Below are 24,852 nucleotides of genomic sequence, written 5' to 3' on the forward strand. Positions count from 1 at the left end.
CCGTCTTTGCACAAAACGTTCCCTTGAGATCTCCAATTTTCTTGAAGAGATCTCTAGTCTTTCCCATTCTGTTGTTTTCCTCCATTTCTTTGCATTGTTCATTTAAGAAGGCCTTCTTGTCTCTCCTTGCTATTCTCTGGAACTCTGCATTCAGTTGGGTATATCTTCCCCTTTCTCCTTTGCTTTTCGCTTCCCTTCTTTCCTCAGCTACTTGTAAAGCCTCATCAGACAGCCACTTGGCTTTCTTGCATTTCTTTTTCTTTGGGACGGATTTCATTGCTGCCTCCTGAACAATGTTACGGACCTCCGTCCATAGTTCCTCAGGCACTCTGTCTATCAGGTCTAATCCCTGAAATCTATTCCTCACCTCCATTGTATATTCATAAGGGATATGATTTAGGTCATACCTGAAAGGTTTAGTGGTTTTCCCTACGTTCTTCAATTTAAGCCGAAATTTTGCAAGAAGCAGCTCATGATCTGAGCCACAGTCAGCTCCAGGTCTGGTTTTTACTGACTGTATGGAGCTTCTCCATCTTTGGCTGCAAAGTACATAATCAACCTGATTTCGATATTGACCATCTGGTGACGTCCATGTGTAGAGTCGCCTCTTGTGCTGTTGGAAAAGAGTGTTTGCTATGATCAGCATGTTCTCTTGGCAAAACTCTATTAGCTTTTGTCCTGCTTCATTTTGTACACCAAGGCCATGCCTGCCTGTTATCCCGGTGATTTCTTGACTTCCTACTTTAGCATTCCAATCCCCTGTGATGAAGAGGACATCTTTTTTTGGTGTTAGTTCTAGAAGGTGTTGTAGGTCTTCATAGAACCGACCAACCTCAGCTTCTTCGGCCTCAGTGGTTGGGGCATAGACTTGAATTACTGTGATGTTGAATGGTTTGCCTTGGATTCGTACTGAGATCATTCTATCATTTTTAAGATTGTACCCCAGTACTGCTTTTCCCACCCTTTTGTTGACTATGAGTGCTACTCCATTTCTTCTAAGGGATTCTTGCCCACAATAGTAGATATGATGGTCACCTGAATTAAATTCGCCCATGCCTGTCCATTTTAGTTCGCTGATTCCCAAGATGTCGATGTTCAATCTTGCCATCTCATGTTTGACCACCTCCAGCTTACCTTGATTCATTGATCTGACATTCCAGGTTCCTAAACAATATTGTTCTTTACAGCATCGGATTTTCTTTTCACCGCCAGACACATCCACAGCTGAGTGTCCTTTCGGCTTTGGCCCAGCCGCTTCACTCTTTCTGGCGCTACTTGGAAATACCCTCTGCTCTTCCCCAGTAGCATATTGGACACCTTCCGACCTGAGGGGCTCATCTTCCGGCATCATATCTTTTAGCCTTGTGATACATTCCATGGGGTTTTCTTGGCAAGAATACTGGAGTGGGTTGCCATTTCCTTCTCCAGTGGACCACATTTTGTCAGAACTCTCTGCCATGACCTGTCCGTCTTGGGTGGCCCTGCACGGCATAGCTTATGGCTTCACTGAGTTACGCAAGCCCCTTCGCCACAACAAGGCAGTGATCCATGAAGGGGTCTATCTAGTTACAACATCACAAATATAGGACACTGTGTGAATGTTTCAGATTTTACTCAGGCCAAGGTACTGGAATGATCCTAAGAAACGATATGCAAATGCAAGAGAGAATCATGCTTGCAAGCAGTATGCTCCCACTGCCAAAGAGACAAGCCAGTGTTTGTCTCTTCTGCAGTGGGAACTCCATTGGCAGAAGAGCAAGCAAACTTTCAGCTGCATGTGATCCTCTCCCAAGGCACACCTCTCTTTTGTATGTCCTGCTATTAGAACCCTACAGTAAGTATTCCAGGGGTTCTTTAACTGCATCATAGTGAGCTTACAAGAAACCACCTGGGAGGAGCAAGATCACGTGGGAATAGCCAAGAGACCAGATGGGTTGGGGGGAAAGAAAGGGGGCCATTGGCTTGGCTTCTCCCATGTAATCTTACCCCCCCCCCATGTAGTTTGTACATTGCTATAGTACATTCCTATGCAGGATTAATCCCTAGAAAGCAGCACCTTGGCTGCTCCCATAACCGCTTAGGGATTTTATTATATTTAGCACTATATAAATATCACAAATAAATGAATAATGTATTAAATGACTTCGGAGGTCATTGATCGATAATTTACAGGCAAGGTTGCCAGATCGCAAGGTAGAGATTTCTGCATATAGGGTAGCTGTGGCTTCTCCCAAATGTTTTGTTTTAATAGTGCTTTCTTAGCCCATGAAGGACAGAGGCCTATGTGCTGTGACTACAGCTTTAATGAGAATGAAATATGATCTGTAGGGCTTGCTCAGGCTCCTCCCTCTTGACCTCTATACTGGAGTTCAGCTTCTAGTCTCCTTGCAGTCCTTTTGCTGGCTATATCTGCTACCTATTGTTACAGTTTTTTCTCTGTCCTTCTTCCCCATCTGTTGTAATGAGCAGGGGGAAAGTGTAGCTGCCTTGTCTCCCAATTTAATGACAGATTTAAAAGTACAAGCGCAACCTCCGGGTTGTTACCTGGTAACCTTGCTTCTGAATGATGGATAAACATGCTCCTTGGACTTTACCAAGAAAACTGGAGAGCAGGAGGGGTTGGACACCTGTCTGAACTAGAATGCGTGTATGATTCATTTGATGGCTTGAAATGAAACATACAATCCTATGTACGTTCAGACAGAAAAAGTCCTACAGCTCCCAGCATTCCCCAGTCAGCCATCTTCTGCCCAAAATGAGTTTTGCGGTCTAAATTCAGTCTAGTTGCTAGTGTGTCAATAGTTGACTCAGTGTCCATTTAGCCACACACATTCGATTCTAGCTTCTGGAACTCATATTCTGAGAGCAAAACAAAGAATCTCTTCCTCTCACTCTGACAACTTCACACAAGAAATGACAGCCATAAAATGATCATTTCAATATGCACCGAGCAAAGAATATTGTGGTAATTTCCCATCAAGATTGAAGCAAGAGCCAACTTTTTTTCCAGATGGATCAAGTGAAAAAAAAGTAATCTGAGAGAAGTGTCCAAAAGCTGAAAATAATATAGTATGTGTTACTTTTGTAGTCCTAGAAAGGACATAACATGTAATCTGCCGAGCACAGGAGATCACTGCTGCTTGTTTTGGTATGTATAGGGGTTAAACATTAAGCAACACATTCTATTGCAAATCAAACCCTGAGCAGTTAAGGGGGGGGGGGGGGACATGACAGAATGGGTCTGAATTATGGATGATACTGGGGGGGAGGGGGGTTATGGTGCTGAAGGATTTATATTTATAATGATTTGTTTATAATAGGTGGTGCTCAAGCAAAAAAAGAGATGCAGGAAGCCCTTCTTTAATAATACTTTTTGCTTGATTTAAGAATTATTCGCCAGACAACATTTTCTTTGTCCACAATGAAAAGCAATAAAAAGAGGGAACATAGGATGTGAAAGAAAATGATTGAACACTTTTGGAAAATAGTCTAGGCTAGACCTGGCAAAATAGCAACAGTGTACAAATGGTAGGCAGAAAGGGCATACAGTGGAGTTTGTGAACGGCTCAGGAAAGAATAGGAGACTGAACATATAATATGTTTATGTTGTTGCCACCTAGTGGTAAAAAGGCAAAGGTGTTTCTTTTAGAAGTTGGAACTGAGCATGCTCTGGGACTGGGCTTTTGGGTGTGGTTCCAAGATGGTTGCCAAACTGAGAACTGTATGAAGAAATAAACCAGTTATTATTTCACCGTACTGGTGTAGGCTATGTTACAGAAAACGTAGAACATTGAAAGAGGGGTGAAGAATCTGCACTAAAATCCCAAAACACTGAGACTCAAAGAGGTGGAAAGGAGTCAACAGGAAGAAGCAGACAGCGGATGACTTAGTGGCTGATTCAAAGTCAATGGAAAGTCAGGAATGGCTGCAAGGGGTAGCAGGTAATAACATGGTTAGGCTACATCAGCAAGGTGAAACAATAGCTGGTTTATTTGGTCTGTCTTCATTTAGTTCTCAGCTTGGCGTCCGACTTGGAACCACACCCAAAAGCACAGAGCTGGAGCATGCTCAGTTCCGACTTTTCTAAAGAAACATTTTTGCCTTTTTACCACAAGGCAGCAGCAAGATGAATATATACTACAGCAGGCTCTCCCCAAAAAGATTTCCTGCTATCCCATTCTCTTCCCCAGCTTTCAGTCACACTATCTTAAGATCCAACATAGAGCATGGATCTAGTGTGCTCCCCTTATAATGGTCTATGCCACTTCCCCCAACAACTCTTTCTGCACTCACCCCTGAATGAAGCCCTTTCATTAGCTTTGGTGTCCCTTCTACTTATGGGACTTTCAGCAACAGCTGCCTTTTCCCTAACAGGGATCCTACATATCCTGCAGAGGAAAATTGTAGATGGAGAATTTGGGGCAGACCGCTTCAGATGGCAGATGACAATTACATACTTACATACATACATACATACATACATTAATGTTGCCCCTTGTAAAAATATTTCTGCATGGATTAAGCTACCATGTCAATGAGAAGACTAAACTAAACCTTTCTCCCTGCTGTGCTAGTTTGAAGACATGCGGGAAGGGGGGTAATCTTTTTGGGGACAGCCTGCTGTAGTACATATTTATCTCATTGCCACCTTGGGCTGAAATAGGTTCAACTCCCCTGCAGTAGACTGAGATGGTAGAACCCTGGACTATACCATATCAGACTGTAGGCTCGGTGTGTGTCACATCTTCTAGCGCTGCCCTATGTTTTTAAAACGTACACATACACCCCACCTGCTGGGTCAGTATGCCATGCATTGGTCCGCCAGCAGCATCTTAGCCGGGAATCGGCAGACCAACGCATGGCATACTGACCCAGCAGGGGGTTGCCTTCCCTGCCCACAAAATCGGCTGGCCTGGAAAGCTTGCGCCCCTTGTGTTGCAGAAATACGTACTGGTAGGTGAAGGTATCCCCTGGATGCAGCAGCTCATGGTTCTGCATCTCTAAGACATCAAAGGGCTCTGGAGAGTTTTTGTCAGCCGTCGTCCAGTGACCTACCGTGTAAGCGTAGCGTGGCAGCACAGACACTTGCCATGGGCGAGAGGGAAGCGTACTATAATGCATGTTTCCCATGACATAAGTGAACATGTTTTTTTCATCCACAAGAACGTGCATGGACCCAATCCCATTCTCATCCATGTGGGTGCCCTGGTTGGTGGTGGTCAGCAGCTTACACTGCACGTTGCTGATCTGCACAGTCTGCTTTTTTGGCCGGATGTGCTTGTAATCTTTGACCAACTTCTGGAACTCAGCCGGGCTAAAGTGGGCGTACCCAGCAACTGAGATCAAAGTAGGACCAGGGGGTCATAAACCCGAGGAAGGTGTTACCCGCCTGGCAGGCAAGCCAGCAATCCATGTGCAGGGTGCCATCGCCCCTGGCCGAGGTGCAGCCCTCATCGATGCCCTCGCCCTCCATGGCTGTTGGATCCATGCTCATTCGCATGTAAGATTGACAGCCTTCCCAATCTTTGATGGCAACGATATGCACTTGGACTGTTGTAATCGAGTCACCAGAAAATGTGGAACCTGCCAACCACTGCAGTGGATTGGACCCCTGGGCCGCAGCTCCCCCAGTGGCTTGATCCCCCCGGGTGAGCTGCTGTTGGCCATTCTGCGACATATCCAGGTTTGCCAGGTCAGGTCGACGAGGCCTTTTCCAGAGAGGTGGGAGGATAGGTGGTCTGCTTTTTCTCTTCGGGGGCATTTTAGGAGGCTGGGACTCACCGGGGCTTCCAGGAGGCGTTTCCTCAACAGTGGAAGGCTGAGACTCGTCGGGGCAACTGTTGGCGGGACAAGTTTCAGGTTCGGGGTTCTGCTCAGGGATGACTCGGTCAGGAGGAGGCTGAGGTCTTTTGAAGGGGCTGGTCCAGGACACTTTGAAATAACAGAAACGAATGCCATTAAGGTCTCGGGGGGTACAGAATTTATTTTTGACAACAGAGTAGTACTCATCCCCGTGCTCGGTGCTGAGCTCCTCGGAGGCGACGCTCTTGACGAGCTCAGTGAACTGCTCTGCATCGCTGGGCTCCTCTCCGAGCGGGTAAACTGCCTCGTGCTCTCCCGGAGGAAGTCGGGGTTGCTGGGGCCCGGGCTGGATGACTACCTCAACTGCATCATATGGGGCGGGTGGTGGTGTGGTCAAGTAGGGCACAGAGAGAGGCTTTGGCAAAGGCTCTGGAGCGGGAGGTTGCTGTGGAGTGGGTGGTGGTGGAATGGGTTTGGGCTTTGGTGCTCCTGGCAATGGATAAGGATCTCCAGGCTTCCAGTTACGTGGTTTTCTTATACCCAACTGGGCCCAGGTCTGACCGATGGCAGGCAAGAGCACAGTTTTAAACTTAGGTCTGAACACCTCGGGCGGTCGGCCTGATCCAACAGACAAGCTGTAACTGGCCGTGTACTTGGGTTGGTGCTCGTAAGCCAGCAGCTTTCCTCCTACACATCGCAGGGTGCATTCAAGGTCAAAGGGCTGGTAGTAATAGTCAGCCGTGGCAACTCTGTGCTCTCGGACTCCCCACTTGCATTGGCCGTCTGTGAGACGCATTCGAGTTTTAGTGGTGACCTGGGTCTATCCCTGACTAGGTGCATTGTACTCGATGGTATAGCCAGAGACATCGGGCGCCTTGAACCTTGGGAGGTTGGCGGGGAATGGGGGATGGGGCGGGGGTTGCGGAAGCGGGATATCAATTGGATGATCTGCCCAAGCAGGGTCAGCCTGGGGCCCAGCAAGCACCTCCATCTTGGCCCCAGCCTATGGCGAGTCGAGCTTAAAAACGTGCGAGAGCTCTTCGACATCAACCTGTTCTTGGGCGGTGGGTTCAAACAGTTTGGTCCTCACCTTCTTGCCATGACGGGCCAGCTTCTTGGGGGCCAGGGGCACCTGGCTCAGTGGGATGACCGGGGAGGACAGGTTTGCTGAGTCCTCTCAGCAGGCCAAATCTGGGGTCTCGGGAACCGGTGTGCCAGAGTGTTGGCTGCAGCTTGGACTGGGCTCAGGAGTGTTTGGAGGAGCAGGCCTCTGGTACCCCACACTGCTCTGCCTTCTGCTCACCCGAGACCATTCTTTTAAGTGCCTTGCCAAAGGGGAGGCAGGGCCCTGTATAGGAAGAGTAGAGAGCCAGCGTGGTGTAGTGGCTAGAGTGCTGGACTGGGAGCCAGGAGATCTGGGTTCTAGTCCCCACTCGGCCACGGAAGCTCACTGGGTGACTTTGGGCCAGTCACAGACTCTCAGCCCAACCTACCTCACAGGGTTGTTGTTGTGAGGATAAAATGGAGAGGAGGAGGAGGAGAATGTAAGCCGCCTTGGGTTCCTTGCAAGAGGAAAAAAGGCAGGATAGAAATGCAATACATAAAGTGACACAGGGCACCAGAAACTCAAAGGGGATGGGCTCTTGCTCCATGGCGTCCAATACCTGCATGGCTGAGAAGAACGCCCTGGCATCCCCGGGTTCAATCAGGCCCCAGCCCGAGCAAAGCCACACATTGAAATAGAACTTGAACATGCGGTCGCACAAAGCGGGCCGGTGTTTGCAGTTGACGGTGCTGGAACACTGAACCTCCGTCATGTCGGTGTTGGAGGTTATCATGACTGGGGTAGACCTGACTTCCTGGGAACCCTTCTGCTTCTGGTCCACCCGGACCGGAGTCCCTCCCAGCAGGGCTCTGGCCGCCTCCACAAAGGAGGCCTTCATCACCCCCTCCTCCCACCAGATGACGTGCTTGTCCATCACGTCGTTGAACAGGAAGTTCTCATTGTTCCATTTCACACAGCCGTAGCTCTCGGAGGCCCAGGTGATGGCCAAGTACAGATTGCTCTTGCCGGTGGTGGGTGGGCCGTAGAACCAGACCGTGTGGCGCTTGCCCGTCTTGCCTGTCTTGCCCTCGGACCACTGCCACAGGATGCAGCCAGCCACTCGGGGGTTAAACCCCTGCAGGCAGAACAGCTGGAAGATCTTGTTGGAGTGCAGGTGTGACTCATCCAGGCAGGGCGGGTCATAGCTCAGCAGGCAGCCCAGAGTGAAGCCCACCGTCAGGGTTGACTGGGCCAGCTCCAGGGCCCGTTTCAGCTGCGTGGCTGAGGTGGTGCTGGTCTGGTATTTCATGTACAGGTTGGGGTGGTCTTTCAGCAGACCCTTCTCGGTGCTCACCCGCTCCTGGACCAGGACGGAACAGAGGCTGGCGAAATGCCGCTCGCTCTGAGTCACCTCCGGCTCCCCGGAGCTGCTGCTGGGCTCCAGCATCACCTGGGGCTGTAGCTGGCCGATCATCTCTGACTGGATCTCGTTGCGCAGCAGCAGTAGGCACAGCACAGCTGAGGCGAAGGTGGCGTAGTTGGTCCAGCAGCACATGGCGCAGTCCTGGTCCCCTCACTCGCAGTCCTCTGTCCGGGCCGGGCCCAGCTTGCCAAAGAGATAGGACGCCACAGAGTCGCGCAGGATCACTGGGTGCAGCTTCTCTCAGCCTCAGGAGCTTCGGGTGCAGTACGGGTGCCCGATGGTGCCTAGAGTATCCTCAGGGAGCTGATTGTGGATTCGCCGCGCCCACGCCCTGCCGGCCTGCCGGACGAACCTCGTGAAGTTGTAGTTGCTGGCGAGGTTGCCCTGGACGACCAGGTGGCAGGGGTAGGCCGCCTGCTTCTTCTCAGTCTGTAGTACCACCTCAGCGCCACCAGGGAAGCAGTCAAGCACAAGGCGCCACAGTTCAGCAGATAAAGCCACTCCAAGGAAGTCTCTTCGGGTGCAATGAGCAGTTGGCCAGAGCTGGGAGCTGCGCCCCCAACAGAGGTCCAGCTCGTTGTCGTCATTCTCCCGAGTGAAGTCGGCTTTCAGTAGATCGAAGGAAGGCAAGTGGATGGTATAGGTGTAACCAACCTCAGCTGTCATCCTGATCACACTGATTGCTCCTCTGGCAAAACGCAGCTGCTTATATGCACCTCTCACATCTCATACTTTGATTAGCCCACTACCACTCCTTCCCCCTTTTGTGGAAATCCTCCTGTGGGTAGCCATTCCCTCCTTCCAGCCACTCCCTTTTTTCCCTTTTATTTTTAGCTGATATTCAGCTTCTCAGGGGCCACATTCCAGTAGTAGGCAGGGATGAAGGGAAAAGGGGCGGGGCCAAAAATACAAAATACAAACAGCATATTTTAAGTTAAAGTTCTTACTGTCAGTCTCCTGAGGCACTGCCGTCTTTCAGAATGGGGAAAAATTGCACAAAAGTCAGGAAAACACCAAATGATCAGTAGTTGGGAGAAAGTGGGTGTGGCCATCTGGAGAATCCATGACAGCCCGATTGGGACCTCAAGACGGCTGGATTTGGCCCCCAGGCCTGAGGTTCCTCACCCCTGGTGAACTACCTCCAGATGTGTAATATATAGAATGACTGGATGATAGACGTTGGAGGGAAGTTGTGCTGTTGGAGGGAAGAGTAAGACAGTGATTGCTCTGGGTGAGCCGTTATTAAGGATAGCTATCTATAGAGATAAAGCTGCAACTCTAAGCATGCTTAACTGAAAGCGAAAGACATCAAAATTAATAGGAGAAAATATGTTCTAAGATGGAATCATTCATATAAAATTAAACCAATATTTCTGTTCTGGAAATTTCACATGTGTGAAATTGGGGGTACTCATACGCTTTCATTAAAACCTCAACACCCTCCCAAAATGCACTGTGGCCCTTCTGTGCCCCGTTCAATGTTATGTGCCCCCCTCAGTGTATAGTTATTATTTTCACAGATTCAATATATTGCAAAGATGGACATCCAGGAATCTGATGTAGTGCTGCTCATATGACTGAGACTACCCAAAGTTATTTCAGGTTTGTCATCCTGAATCCACAACACTTATTTGTGCAAACAGGGACCCCCACTGGTGTAATCTGTACTACTTCAGGTCATTTGTGTGTCATTCTGGACTCCACAAGCTTCTTCGTCCACAAGATAACAATCACGGTAGCATTTATGTTGTTAGGGGTTTGGAGTTGGTCTGAATGGCCTTTCAGAGATCCTTTACAACCCAGCCCCTCTGATGGTAAAGAGATTCAGGATCCCTTCCAAAATGCTTAACCTTTGTAAGGCCACCCAAAATACCACAAAAAAAATGTGCATGCTTTCAAAATCTCCAAATCTCTTCACTAGGAAAGATGTTACAAAAAGCAGGTTGGCAGTAGGGGAGGGAATATAGGGGAGAGAAAAAAATTACTTGAGGGTGAAGTCACAGTGACCCGGTTTGCATGAGTAAACAACCTGTGGTTAACAACCCATGGGTTGTTTGTGTGTGCGTGGAAGCAGGCAAGTGTGTTAGTTCCTGACCCCTTGACTGATTCTGTTTTGCTAAACAACCCAACTTCCTAGGTTCACTGTGACATCCAAACCCGGTACTCTTGGTTGTTGAGAGAGAAACAACCCAAAGTTTTAACCCATGGTTTGTTTTGGGGTTAAAAGTTTTTCAAGGGAGAAAAAAAAAAATAGCCAGCTGAGGCAAGCATGGACACCCCTCATTTTAAAAACGTGGAATAAACAGGCTGCAGGAAATAAGAATGCACATGAAATATTTCAGAAATGGCCTGTGCAGAGACTAGAAACAGATAAAATGATAACAGTAGAACAACTTCTTACAAAAAATAAAAATAAAAAAATCACATGGTGAAAAGAAAAAGTGAGATTGTGGTGCTGCTGCTGTTGCCTCTTCTTCTTCTTCTTCTTCTTCTTCTTCTTCCTCTTCTTCTTCCTCCTCCTCCTCCTCCTCCTCCTCCTCCTCCTCCTAAATTACACCTACCATCCCAGGAAATTTACAGCATGTCGGGCAGATTTTCAAGGTACACCGAACCTTCTATTCATACTCAATTAGGTTTAATTCTGCAAGTTAGAAAGAAAATGGAAAATAATTTTAACAGGCAGCATCTTTCTCCCAGAATGACCTTCATTAATATACATGATGACTCTCTGTTGATAAAAACCAAAACAGATTGCTTTATGGAATAATTGCATGTATCCCATGCCAGCCTCTCTCCACGGTGGCAGCAGTGTAAACTCAGAAGCAGAATTTGACTCATAGCCAACAGCAAAACACGGTTCCCAGACCTTTCTCAGCCTTTGATATTACTGCCAAGAAAATAGTTAGGCACATGAATTTGGACCAATTTCTATTTTCCTCTGGCTTGAAGCAGAACAAACTCCATGCAGGCTTTGTTTACATGATCAAGGATACTATGGTTATTTCGACTCTTGCTTACATGGATGTGGTGGTACTCTTTGGATTATTAGCTAGGGTCACTTTGGGGGTACTCATACGCTTTCATTAAATTCTGAACTCTGCCCATCGCTACATAATCATGGTGGGAATCATACTGTCATGCAGATGACCAACTGACAGCCAAGGGGCCAAATATATCCTATTATGAAGTAATTTTATCTGAGTCCCCCCACCCCCTCACACGTACAGACACACAACAGATTTACCACATTTTAATCTCGTACCTAGCTGGCTACTGCCAGCAATAAGTTGCTGGACTAAATGGACCAATGGTGTAAATCTGGCTGTGATTTCCCAGACATAGATAGATAGATGGTGTCATTTCACTTGTAAGGAAAAGAAAATTGTTTTCAAAATTTGATAGCCCTACTTAATAATCCCAATAGTAATTTTATATTTATTGTTCCATTTTTCAATGTCATGAAATACAAGTGGTTCCATTCTTTTTACACCCATGTAAAACATTCATGCCAGTGCCAGTTTTGTCTTCCTTCTCCCTTCAGCTGCTATCAAGACCTTGTCTGTTGCTGCAGCTGTTCCCTGATCCCATGCAACCCAACTGCGATCATCCAATCCTAATCCATGTTCCTAGATCTTCCTTTTTAGCAGTACTCTTTCAGACCTAAGATCTGCCTCAACCCCCAATCGGCAACATGCGACCCATTTTTCTTTTTTTACTATCTCCGTTTTTATTCTGTATGTGTGTTTTCTCCTTCTCTCATTGTTTTTATCCCTGCCCCATGTTGTTTTTCTCTTTCTTTCTCTCTCTTTTTAAAAATCCTAAACAAAAAATAATGGTGGTGAAGCCACTGTTGTGATCCACTTTGGGTTAGAAGGATGCAACCAATTGGAGGTTTCTGAGAATTCATCTCTTGAAGACTAGGCATATTTCTACATGAGGTTTTTATCCTGAACCTTTACTGGGGCATCTGTTTCTAGATTCTTTGCAGGATTAAGATTGACTCCTTTACACGTGCTTTTTTCCAGGGGGTTTCTTTCTCTGGCTTTCTATTTGTTTCATTATATAGCCACTAGATGATGCAGTGGTATAGTGAAATTGTACAGTTGCATGCTATATTTATAACGCTACTCAGAAAAATATTGCACTTCCTTGATCTAAAAAACCCTGAGATAATGGCTATAAAGCACAGGAGAGGCCCTGGAGGATCATAACATCATGTAAAGGACCCAGAAACTACTGTGAGCAATCATGAGTGCATAATCAAAGCCTCCTGTAGAAAGGCTCTAGAGCTAAACTGTGTTCACAAGCATGGGACTATTGTTAAAAACAGGCCATTGTGTGAGTAAGCCTGTACACACAGACATCTGGTGCACAAAGCAGGTCCAATACAGGTAACAGAGCAAGGAGATATATTGGGCACCATCCAATCTTTTGCATACATACACACACTTACTAGAAAGTATGTCCCGTTGAACTTGGTAGTACTTATTTCTGAGTAACCACTGATGTGATCAGGAAGCAAATTATTTTACTTTGGCTTGATCATGCCTATAGAATCATAGAATCATAGAATAGTAGGGTTGGAAGGGGCCTACAAGGCCATCGAGTCCAACCCCTTGCTCAATGCAGGAAGCCAAGGCAGAGCATCCCTGACAGATGGCTGTCCAGCCTCGTCCTGATTGCCTCCAGTGTGGGAGAGCCCACCACCTCCCTAGGTAATTGGTTCCATTGTCATATTGCTCTAACAGTCAGGAAGTTTTTCCTGATGTTCAGCCGGAATCTGGCTTCCTGTAACTTGAGCCCATTATTCCATGTCCTGCACTCTGGGATGATCAAGAAGAGATCCTGGCCTTCTTCTCTGTGACAACCTTTCAAGTACTTGAAGAGTGCTTTCATATCTCCCCTCAGTCTTCTCTTCTCAAGGCTAAACATGCCCAGTTCTTTCAGTCTCTCTTCATAGGACTTTGTTTCCAGTCCTCTGATCATCTTTGTTGCCCTCCTCTGAACCCTCTCCAGCTTGCCTGCATCCTTCTTAAAGTGTGGTGCCCAGAACTGGACACAGTACTCCAGATGAAGCCTAACCAGTGCTGAGTAGAGGAGAACTAGTACTTCCCGGGATTTGGAAACTATTTCTATTAATGCAGCCCAAAATAGCATTTGCCTTTTTTACAGCCACATCACGTTGTTGGCTCCTATTCAGCTTGTGATCAACAACAATTCCAAGATCTTTCTCACTTGTATACAAGTTGAGCCATGTATCCCCCATCTTGTAACTGTGCATTTGGTTTCTTTTCCTAGGTGCAGAACTTGGCATTTATCCCTATTAAATGTCATTCTGTTGTTTTCTGCCCAGCGCTCCAGTCTATCCAGATCACTTTGAATGTTGTTTCTGTCTTCCAAAGTATTAGCTATCCCGCCCAATTTTGTGTCATCTGCAAATCTGATCAGCATTCTCTGCACCTCCTCCTCCAAGTCATTAATAAAAATGTTGAAGAGCACTGGGCCCAGGACTGAGCCCTGCGGTACCCCACTCGTTACCTCTCCCCAGCTTGAGAAGGTCCCATTGATAAGCACTCTTTGAGTCCGATTCTGTAGCCAGCTGTGGATCCACCGGATCGTTGTTTCATCTAGCCCACTTCGAGCTAGTTTGCTCATCAGGATATCATGAGGCACTTTGTCGAAAGCTTTGCTGAAGTCGAGGTATATGATGTCTACAGCATTCCCACGGTCTACAAGGGAGGTTACTTGATCAAAAAATGAGATCAGATTCGTCTGGCAGGACTTGTTTTTGACAAATCCATGTTGGCTTCAAGTAATCACAGCATTGTTTTCAAGGTGCTTCCAGATGGATTGCTTTATCATCTGCTCCAGAATTTTGTGTCTTTATATTCAGTTTTGCCTCTCAAGTGACTTTAATTCTATTGGCGGTTAACAGGGCAACGCAAATGGAAAACAGATATCTTGAAAAGGAGTTGAAGGGCTGAGTCTATTAGGAAAATGTTAGTTATCATGAATGGTTTCCAAAAGGAGCCCCATTTTAATTCAGCAATTTAATTGTCTTTTGCTGGCTGGTTTGGAAGGAAACAAGTGCTCTCACCCTGTTTCAAGTCAAGTGGCTCTTTTAATTCATACCACTCCACTGAACTGACAGGGCTCTGCTTACGCAGCCATGAAAAAGGCATGCAAATGTGGAGCAGGGATGTTATTCCTAAAAAGCTTAGCTAACATCAGCCTATCTGGCTCTAAAGTGGAGGTAGGTGGGGGGGACACACTTTGGAAGAGAAAAAAGACACACACACATACATTGAGGCCCAGATACAGAGACACATTGGGTAGCATGTTGCATCCATACTGCTGCCCCCGAGGCTCTCCCTCACTGAACTGGGGGCTGGGGGAGGTGGGAAAGGAATGCTTGGAATTGATGCTCCTACCCTCTGCAAACAGCTCATTGGACTGTCAAAGCAGAAAAGGCTGACAATCTATTTGACAGTATGTCTAGTGAAAAATTTGGAAGGGCGGGAGCTCGTCATGCCGGCCCCCACAGCCACTCCTCCAAGGGAACGGATAAAAATTGAGAGAGAGAGAGAGAGAGAGAGAAGTTGGCGTAAACTGGCACACCAGCAAAGCAACAAGGAGGCTCTGGATCTATTGTGGATGCAGTCAGTCTTAAGGTAAATGTATAAGAAAGATAGAAAGACCATCAACAGACTATTAAAATATATATATTTTAAGCTAAATGTTTTGGCTTCTGCCCTCATCAGTAGCTCTGCTGTTAACTGGGCATCAGGAGTGGTAGTTTGGAATGCCTGGAGAGGAAAGTTCCATAGGAAAAAAAAAAGCAGAGGTGTGATTGGTGTAATGCTTACGAATTGTCCTCCAGATTACGGCTATTTGGACTAAGAGTTCTCAGTCTATAGATCCAAACATTTTCCCTTTTGTCAAGCATATCAAGGCCTTTTGTTTGTTCTGTTGGAATCAACTGTAAATCCAAGAGAGTATTATGTGCCAGAGAGTTGAAATGTCTTGCAACAGGCTGCTCCAGTTTTTTGGTAAGAATCGCAGATTTGTGGTTACGGAATCATGTTCTTAGGTCCATTGTAGTTTTCCCGACTTATTGTATATGACATCCATTTTTTTTACATTCAGTTAAATAAACCACACAAATAGAAGTGCATGTTAATGATTGTCTAATGCAATACGTTTTGCTAGTAACTCTGCTCCTGAAAGAAGTGGTTTCTTGGAGGTAACTGCTGGTAATGCAATGTGTTGATTTACAATAATATAATACTGAGTTGCAAATATCTTGTTGAAGTGCAACTTTAACTAACAATTTATGAAGATTGGGTGGTTTTCTGAATGTGATGCATGGTGGAGAATTAATGGCTTCCGTTAAACGTACACAATAGAATATAATAGGGTAACTATCTTTAATTATCTTGTGGTACTTAAGGGCTGATCATAGCAAACACTCTTTTCCAACAGCACAAGAGGTGACTCTACACATGGACATCACCAGATGGTCAATATCGAAATCAGATGGATTATGTACTTTGCAGCCAAAGATGGAGAAGCTCTATACAGTCAGTAAAAACAAGACCTGGAGCTGACTGTGGCTCACATCATGAGCTTCTTATCGCAAAATTTCGGCTTAAATTGAAGAACGTAGGTAAAACCACTAAACCATTCTGGTATGACCTAAATCATATCCCTTATGAATATACAGTGGAGGTGAGGAATAGATTTCAGGGATTAGACCTGATAGACAGAGTGCCTGAGGAACTATGGACGGAGGTCCGTAACATTGTTCAGGAGGCAGCAATTCAATCCATCCCAAAGAAAAAGAAATGCAAGAAAGCCAAGTGGCTGTCTGATGAGGCTTTACAAGTAGCTGAGGAAAGAAGGGAAGTGAAAAGCAAGGGAGAAAGGGGAAGATATACCCAACTGAATGCAGAGTTCCAGAGAATAGCAAGGAGAGACAAGAAGGCCTTCTTAAATGAACAATGCAACGAAATCGAAGAAAACAATAGAATAGGAAAGACTAGAGATCTCTTCAAGAAAATCGGAGATATCAAGGGAACGTTTTGTGCAAAGATGGGCATGATAAAGGACAAAGAAGGCAGGGATCTAACAGAAGCAGATGAGATTAAGAAGAGGTGGAAAGAATACACAGACGAACTATACAGGAAAGATCTTATTGTACCTGATAGCCATGATAGTGCAGTCAATGAACTTGAGCCGGACATCCTAGAGAGTAAAGTCAAGTGGGCCTTAGGAAGCATTACTAACAACAAAGCTAGTGGAGATGACAGTATTCCAGCTGAGCTATTTAAGATCCTAAAAGACGATGCTGTTAAAGTGCTGCACTCAATATGCCAACAAATTTGGAACACTCAACAGTGGCCACAAGATTGGAAAAGGTCAGTTTACATTCCAATTCCAAAGAAGGGCAATGCCAAAGAGTGTTCAAACTACCGTACAATTGCGCTCATTTCACATGCCAGCAAGGTGATGCTCAAAATCCTACAAGCTAGGCTTCAGCAGTATGTGAACCGAGAACTACCAGAAGTACAAGCTGGGTTTCGAAGAGGCAGAGGAACTAGAGATCAAATCGCCAACATTCGCTGGATCATGGAGAAAGCAAGAGAATTCCAGAAAAACATCTATTTCTGCTTCATTGACTACGCTAAAGCCTTTGATTGTGTGGATCACAACAAACTGTGGCAAATTCTTAAAGAGATGGGAGTACCAGACCACCTTACCTGTCTCCTGAGAAATCTGTACGAGGGTCAAGAAGCAACAGTAAGAACCGGACATGGAACAACCGATTGGTTCAAAATTGGGAAAGAAGTACGACAAGGCTGTATATTGTCGCCCCGCTTATTTAATTTATATGCAGAGTACATCATGAGAAACGCCGGGTTGGATGAATCACAGGTCAGAATTAAGATTGCTGGGAGAATTATCAACAACCACAGATACGCAGACGATACCATCCTAATGCCAGAAAGCAAAGAGGATCTAAAGATCCTCTTGTTGAGGGTGAAAGTGGAGAGTGCAAAAGCTCGTTTGAAACTCAACATTAAAAAAACTAAGATCGTGGCATCTGGCTCCATCACTTCCTGGCATATAGAAGGGGAAGAAATGGAAGCAGTGACAGATTTTATTTTCTTGGGCTCCAAGATCACTGCAGATGGTGACTGTAGCCATGAAATTAAAAGACGCTTGCTCCTTGGGAGGAAAGCTATGGCAAAACTAGACAGCATAGTAAGAAGCAGAGACATCACCTTGCCGACAAAGGTCCGTATAATCAAAGCTATGGTTTTCCCAGTAGCAACGTATGTGTGTGAGAGCTGGACTATAAGGAAGGCTGAGCGCCGAAGAATTGATGCCTTCGAACTGTGGTGCTGGAGAAGACTCTTACGAGTCCCTTGGACTGCAAGGAGGTCAGATCAGTCAATCCTAAAGGAAATCAACCCTGACTGCTCATTGGAAGGACAGATACTGAAGCTGAAGCTCAAATATTTTGGCCACCTAATGCGAAGAGAAAACTCCCTGGAAAAGACCCTGATGCTGGGAAAGATTGAAGGCAAAAGGAGAAGGGGACGGCAGAGGATGAGATGGCTAGATAGCATCACCGATGCAATGAATATGAACTTGAGCACACTCCGGGAGAGAGCGGAGGACAGGAAGGCCTGGCGTGCTATGGTCCATGGGATCACGAAGAGTCGGACATGACTTAATGACTGAACAATAAGGATCTATACTATAGTTTCTTTCATTTATGAGGCAGCACTGTGCCAGTACTTTTTTTTTTTTTTTTAAGCAATCACTGCTCTGGGGGCACACACTAATAAATACAGTGTAGTATCCACCATTTTTATAATGTGATGGAGTGCCATATGCCAAGTGCTAAAACTGCAGGAGAAATAAGAGATTGAAAGGTCATGTGTGTTTTATTATTTGTGTTTGTGGTGTGAGCACATGGCACAAACCTCGAAGTGTGCTGCAGAAGAAATGGGAGGCCATGATGCCATTTCAGTTTGCTTCTTGTTTTCATCTGCTAACTGCGTGCACACATTCTATCCCACACAGGAATGAAAGTTTTAAAAAATAAACTGCATGGTTATTCACAGCTGTGCAGCTGCGTAATGAAAAATAGCTGCAGATATCACTTAAAATATCCTGCTACATTTTGCATTTTTTCTGAAGGCCAGATGAAGAAGTTTCTAAATCACAAAATGGCAGAGGCGTGGCTAAATGGAAAATCGCGTGAGATTTCTATTCCAGCCCCATGAACTGGAATCTACAAACATGTTTTGTTAACTGGCTATGTTTAGTCTGTAAGATTCAGGCTAGGCCAGAGATAATTGCTGATATATATATATCTGTCCTTTTTTTTCTTCTCTCCTTTTTTTTCTTTCTCTCTTTTCTTTAAATCCTTTCTTTTTAAAATGGTTATGATATACTGTACTTAAATTTACTGTTTGAGGGTGTATAGAAATGTGCACACTCATTTACATATCTAGTACAAAATACATTAGTGATTGTTGTAACCTTGCTTTTAAGCTCTATTATTGTATAACATTAAGCTCAAATATTTTGGCCACCTAATGCGAAGAGAAAACTCCCTGGAAAAGACCCTGATGCTGGGAAAGACTGAAAGCAAAAGGAGAAGGGGACGGCAGAGGATGAGATGGCTAGATAACATCACCGATGCAATGAATATGAACTTGAGCACACTCCGGGAGAGAGCGGAGGACAGGAAAGCCTGGCGTGCTATGGTCCATAGGGTCACGAAAAGTCGGACATGACTGAACAACAACAACAATTATATAACATTATAAAATTTATTAGTGATTTGTTATTATTATTATTTACCCTTTTTAATCTCCTTCCTTTTTATTACTACTACTACTACTATTATTATTATTATTATTATTATTATTATTATTATTATTATGAGACTAGTTAGTAAGATTTTTGGCTGGTTAAATTGTTAAGCTTTACTATTATATATTAGCTGAAGGGCAATATATGGTTACTGAAAATGAATTGCAGGCCTGCTTCCTTCTTATAAGACTGATGATATGATATTGAAATGTAAGGTTGATTATTTATGCTGTATTGAAGTGTAATATTGCCAATGTTATAGGTATAATTGTGAAGTAGAATGGGATTTGAAGTTTCTGTGTAATGGAGTTTAAATGTAATCCTTTTAAATAACTTTTTATAAATATTTTTCATGCTTTCTTCTTCCTTCACCTTCTTCTGTTTTCTTCTTTCTTTCTTTCTTTCTTTTCTTTTTCTCTTTCATTATTGCTGTGTCCTCCTAAGAATACTGTATTGTTGGGAAATTGTAGTTACTGATTAGGTTGTTGGTACTGTTTATTTTATTTATAAAGATAAAAAATAGAATAAAAAGTATTTAAAAAAATAGCTGCAGATAAAAGAGAAAAACACAGAGGAGGAGGAGGCAGAGAAAGATATAGTGGGGGTGGGCAGAAGGTGGGGTTTTGTGTGTTGTGTGTGTGTTTTGTGTGCTGTTTTGTGTGTATGTGTGTTTTTAAACTCTAGTAACTGCATGCACACCTTTGCAGCTGTGCAGAATGGTTTAAAAATAAATTGTATGGTTCTTCATTTACACAGCTGTGTCAGTGTGCAGTGAAAAATATCCACACACACACACACACACACACACACACAAAGTCACTGCTCCCCTACCCACAAATCTCATGAAAATTAGTGTGAGGAAATAGCGGAAAACAACAACAAAAAGGAGGAGGAGAAGAAAGACATGGGAGGGGGGAAGAAGGGGGAAACATTGCAAAGCAGCTTTAAAGCCACTCCTAGTGGTAAGAGTTACATTACCACTAGATTGGAGCATACATGATTTTGCAGTGCATGGAAACCACAAGCACTGAAAGGTAATTTAGCAAAATACGGAGTATTGAGGGAGAAATGACATCAGCACGACAAGTTGGGATGTGCATGGTGCGCTACCCATGAGCCAGATGTTAGAGTACTGGGATAAACACTGCTGTAGGTTGGCTCAAAGTAGAAAGTATAGAACTCTTATAGAACATCAACCAGCCTTGCCTAGAACAGCAGCCCTTTTCACTTGATCATCCCTGGGCATCTTAGGAGGAGCCTTAGCTTCTTCTGGTCCCTCCCTACTTTTAGGGTCCATGTCTGTCCAGCAGCATTGAGTCTGGTCCTCCATGCATGTATGTGTGGGGTGGGGGGGTAGGAGGGAGAAAGAGAATGTTACAAGTGGCCTATACAAACCTGAGAAATACCAGAATCTGTTAGGAAAGGATTTGGAAGAGAATGAATCATAGAATAGTAGGGTTGGAAGGGGCCCACAAGGCCATCGAGTCCAACCCCCTGCTCAGTGCAGGAATCCAAGTCAGAGCATCCCTGACAGATGGCTGTCCAGCCTTGTCTTGAATGCCTCCGGTGTGGGAGAGCCCACCACCTCCCTAGGTAAATGGTGGAAGGACACTAGAATAGTAATAGTCAGAATAAGTATTCCTGTAAAAACCCTGAAGGTGTGGAAAACAGAGGATTTCACCTGAAGCAGGAGAGGCAGCTTTGGTGTCCCTTCTGGCAGGCAAGGAAGAGTCGGCTGGTAGTGGGAACACAATAATATTTATTGCTAGGCGATGGAGATGTGCTGACCGTCATCCAAGATGTACATCAAAGCTTCCAGCTATTGGCAGCACACACCTGTTGTCAATAACCTGAATGCAGAGCAATCTAAATTGAGATCCTGAGGCAAGGACACTGGGCTGTGGACCAAGCAATGTGGGTTCTGTTCTCACTGAAGTACTGGGAGACAGATAAGCCACCCCTGCTGTTCATGTCCTCTTCCCTGGAGTAAAACTGAACTGGGCAGGACTGTGTATGTGTGTGTTTTGAACATGCTTGCAGACCTGCTGAGCATAACTCTGGGCAGAATAAATAACATTTGCAGAGTGATTTTCCTTCACCAGTGGGTCATTCCCATCCCCAAAAGGCTGCCTGGGTCAGCAGTGGGGCTGAAGCACAAAACTTTTTTTTAAAACTAATCACCAACCTCAGAGCTTTTCTACATGAGGTATTTATCATGCACTAGTCATTCCCTACTCACAATTGTCTATGGGTTCTTTAGACGACGACATGTCCCTCCAGTTTCGCTTCTGTATCTAATGAGTACTTTCAGCGAGGTTTTTTAGAGCAGGGGAAATGTGGCATTTAATTGTGAAAGTGAGCAAAACCATTTTTTCACTTATGTATTTGCACTATTCAGCTATATTACAGTGCCACCTAGAAGTTATGTAGCAGAAAAGGAAACACTTTTTCTCTAGTGCTCAGCTCCCTATTCTGCGATGAAACTGAAAGCAGATACAGCAGATTAACAACCGATTAACAGCCTCCTGTAGAAAAGCTCTTCAGAGATCCTCTTAATATTGTTGAGAATACACTCTTTTGACATGCAAAATGGCCTTCTTCCAAGGGTTTTGTGTCTCTTCCTTGACAGCCATTTTCATTTCCTGCAACTGAGGGCCAAAACAGACATTATTTTAAATCCATATCAAGAAGCTACATCTCTCTCTTTCTGTCTCGCTTTTATTTTTACTTCACGCAGGGCCCCCAGTATGGATTGGTCCCATAGCAGAAGGGGGAAGGGTTAAAGCCCACACACTAGGGTCCTAATCAGGATCAGGTCCCCTGAGTCTTCTCTAAAGCAAAAATGATTAAAATATGTAGCTGCTAGATATGGATTAAAGTAGTGTCTGTTTTGGCCCTAAAATTCTGTCAGTAAAGGAGGAGAAATCAGATTTGTACAGTATGATGGCAAGGAGGAGATTGTGGGGAAGTTCCAAGAGCATGCCGTTTGCTTTGGGGAAACAGATGCTGCTCAAAAGACTAGTGTTATCTGAACAAATAACAACAACAATAATGAACTTTTGCATGATCTGTCTGGATGCTTGCCTGCCCCCTCGTGCTCAATATGTATATTTATGAATAAGATATTACAATAACATCATCAGAGTCAAGTCTTTGAAGTACTTGTTTCCTGCATTAGAACTGACCTTGTGCAAGGCTGCCCCAGAACTTCCTACTACTCAGTGGGGAGCATAAAACAATACCCTTGGATGTCCCTGTGAATGATGAAACTTAGGGAAGGAAACTTTGCCATTGGTTGGACCCCCAGGCACAAGAAAGGATAACCACTTTCAGACTATGTGTCTGTCCGCTGGGGGAGGTGAGGGACAACACTGTACTTCTGTATTTAATTTAATAATTTACTCACTTACTATCCTGGCTTTTCCCCATGGAGCTCAAGGTGGCCCTCCCATTTCCCCGCAGTTTATCCTCAGACCAAGCCTGTGGGAGTAGGCTACTGACAGATAAAGCTTTTCTACTTCAGGCTTTTAACCCACACCTTTACCGAGACTTCTGCTTCCAGTTTCTTTGTGGGATTAAAATCACCTCCTTTGTACGTGTTTTTTTCTGGTGTTTTTTCTTTCCCTGCTTTTCTGTATGTTCCATCACATGACCAGAAGGTGGAGCTGTGGTGTAGCAGAAGTGCACAATTACACAAGGGTTCTATAACACCACTGAGAAAAAATACTAGACTTTCCCCATTAGGAGAAAAAACACACACACACTAATCGGTGCAAAACACAGGAGAGGCCCTTCAGGATGATGATGTCGTGTCAAGGACCCGTAAACTACCATGAGTGAGGAAGCACGAGTGCACAATAAAAGCCTCGCGTAGAAAGGCTCATAGTGACTTCTAGTCCTGATGGCTATGTGCTGCCTCCGGTATCAGAGGCAATGAGCTTATGTACAGCAGTTGCTGGGATCCTATTTATCTAAAGCCCAATGATGTCACCTTCTGGAGCCAGCCCAGCTCCTCAGTTCGTTCTGCCTCTCCAAGGAAAACCACCCTCGCTGAAACATTCCAAATTTCATCAAGCATTCGATATCGGGGGGGAGGGTTCTCACGATAACGGAAGAAGGAAGGAGTGGCTTACCTGCATTTTTCAAGGAGCTGATTTCAGTGTGGGCAGGGCTCCACGAGCGAGTGCGTCGCTCCATTCTAAGTCACTTCACATAACATACATCCAGGTAGGGTGGGGGTGTTGGAGTGGATGTCATCTCACTGGCAGGGGCTGCTCAACCAATAAGAGAGGCTCCCCTCCCCCAGGCTCTCCCCCACTTTCCTCTTCTTAATTACCAGCCTGAGTACAATGGGAGTTACTCCTGAGTAGACACTAATTGGTTTGTGCTGGGAAAGACATGCAGGGGAAACCAGCCCCCTTTCTAACCCAGTGGTGCAAAGGATCATTGCGAAGGTGTGAAGTAGTTACTTCTGAAGGCAATAAACCAAACAATGGAGAATCGCAGCTTGGTAAAGCGCTTTACAGCCTTTAGGGAATTAGTGATTTAAAATGTGCTATTTTGATTGAGGAAGATCTCTGTAAATTCCAAAGTACACATTCAGGGGACTAGCCTCATTGAGCACAATGGGAGTTACTTCTGAGTAGACACTATTTGGTTTGTGCTGGGAAACACAGGAACAGGAAACACCCCATGACCGGGGCCACGTTGAAAGGCACATCCCTGGGCAGGGCTAGCATACCCGAGGTCAGTGCGGGGATTGGGGCACACAGCAGCTATACCAGGGAGAACCCGACTTGAGGAAAAGAATCGGACTTTAAGCAGTCTCAGGAAATCCGTTTTTTTCCCTGATAAGCTCCAAGGTGGCTGTGGAAAGGGCACGACATCATGTATCCCTAACGACCTCCAAACGTGGCCAGCTCAGGGTAAATCTCTCATGGAGACACCCCCCAGGTTCGGAACAAAGTGCACACGTAGCAACATGCTTGTTTGCACGCAAGAAAAAATGCTCACATCTCCACCGTTTAATCTGCGTTTCCTCTGTGCAGAATTAGGAATGGTGTGTGTGTGTGGGGGGGTGCGTTTTGTGTGCGTGCGAATGGAATATCAACAGCCCCTGTCTACGGGCTATAATAAGTCTGTTCTATTTATTTAATAATAAAAGCCAGTCAGTACCCAAGGATGTCAGTTTGGCATCTTTTCAAAAACCACAAATTCAGCAATAATATTAATAAAACAGGACACACTTCCTGCCTGACAAGAAATGGGCACGCCTATACAAGAGGTGAAAGCTGAAAGTACCATTTCCTCCTCATGTTGCTCAGCTGCAGTGTGAAGATCTCATTTGAAATTCCACATTGCAGGACTACGGTGTCTCCCTCCACGCCCACCCCTTCCCAGTTTTGCAGGGAGTGCATTACCTTGTCAGACACAGTAACTGGCCTAATTCGCTTCACAAGGCTGCAGACGTTTCAGGGGTACAGCTGCATGTTTACAGAGAGAGAAGTGACTGTGTTCACTTGTTGCAACAAACCTAAATCAGGTTTGAACAGAAGGTAGATCTGGATCTATTGGCAATTAATTCTCAGCTATGGTGCATATACTGGCATCATAAAACCCATCCTTTTAAATCCGCCCCCCGCCCCCTTTCAGGCCTCTCTTCATAGCGATGCTCATCTTTGGGCTAGCTCTA

The sequence above is a fragment of the Heloderma suspectum genome, chromosome 1 (assembly GCF_057233095.1).
Source record: "Heloderma suspectum isolate Gila_16-S chromosome 1, 16-S_ref, whole genome shotgun sequence".
Classification (NCBI taxonomy): domain Eukaryota; kingdom Metazoa; phylum Chordata; class Lepidosauria; order Squamata; family Helodermatidae; genus Heloderma; species Heloderma suspectum.